At 38.9% G+C, this 1,307-nt stretch overlaps 1 pseudogene; it reads left to right on the top strand.

Annotated features, from left to right (window-relative positions):
- Positions 1-557: 557 nt before the first annotated feature.
- On the top strand, positions 558-706 carry LOC138737777 (U1 spliceosomal RNA; annotated as a pseudogene).
- Positions 707-1,307: the final 601 nt, after the last annotated feature.

Genomic DNA, 1,307 nt, shown 5'->3' with positions numbered 1-1,307 from the left:
CTCTCATGACTCCCTACAACTCCTTTCTTTTCCATCTTGTGTTTTCTGTCTTTTCAGTTCTTTCTCTCAAAGAACCATGAACATAATTATTTCTGTCACCACCTGAGGTTGGAGATGCACAGCCTAATAACAAGTGAATGAATGACAGATGGCTTATTCATTAGCTCTCCTGGTTTAATAGCGATTTTACATACCAGTGCATTAGGCAATTCCTAAATAATGAAGGAAAGCAAAATCGATCAATGGATCCTCCTGGGTACTTTTATAGATCACTTAATGGAAGTTGATGTTTTGCTGCAAACAAAGTAAATCTCTGATCATCTGCTACTGGGGTTTCTCACACCTTTTGTTTTCAGTAACATTTGAGAATCTCATCACTGAAAACATACAAGGCTCAGATTGATGAACTCCTCTGTTCTCAGTTGAACAGCATTGTACAAACTTACTGGATGAGGGAACATGTAATCTTTACACCAAAAATGCAATACACAGTTAAAGGAAGATCGCTCTTGCAATGTTTTCTAGTTTTTTCAAGTGTACTTCAAGAGATTTGATTGATACTTACCTGGCAGGGGAGAATTGGTGGTCACGATGGCTGATCTCCCAGGACGAGGATATCCCATTGCACTTCGGGTGTGCTGATGCCTGCGATGTCCCCAAATGTGGGATATTCGACTGCAAAATCTGTGGTAGTGGGGGACCTCATTAAAAAAATAAATTAAAAAAGAGATTTAATTGATTATAAAAAGTTTTGAGGTATCCTTAAGTTGTGAAAGGTACAATATAAAAGAAAGCTCTTACATTTATTGCTTATAGGATCAAATCGTCATTAAACTGCTTGCTTCAAAATATATAATTTTTATGAAGCGATTGTAGACCTCGTCGAAAGAACCAAAGACTTGTTGATCCAAACCAAGGCTTTTATTAGCAAAAGACAGGAGCTCTTCACAGATGGCCGACCAGTCCGAAATGATCCGACCTGGCTAGGGACACAACCCTTTAAGGCCCAGACAATAGGCGTGGCTTAGCTCTCAGCCAATCGCTGTAAGCACAGTCTAGATACAGTAACTATATACACTATGTACATTTACTATGTAAATCTATACTATCACAGCGATCCTTTAGTTCATTTTTATACATTCATGGGATGTGGGATTCACAGGGTTTTAATTGCCTATTCCTAATTGCCCTTGAGTTTTTGCCCTACAGTTTTTGAGGTGTTAGGGAGAACGTTCTAGGATTTTAACCCAATGACAGCGAAGGGACAGTGATATATTTCCACATCAGGAACATGTGTGACTGAGGAG

This window comes from Narcine bancroftii, chromosome 6 (genome assembly GCF_036971445.1).
Source record: "Narcine bancroftii isolate sNarBan1 chromosome 6, sNarBan1.hap1, whole genome shotgun sequence".
Classification (NCBI taxonomy): Eukaryota; Metazoa; Chordata; class Chondrichthyes; order Torpediniformes; family Narcinidae; genus Narcine; species Narcine bancroftii.
This window is presented reverse-complemented; position numbering and strand designations above follow the sequence as displayed.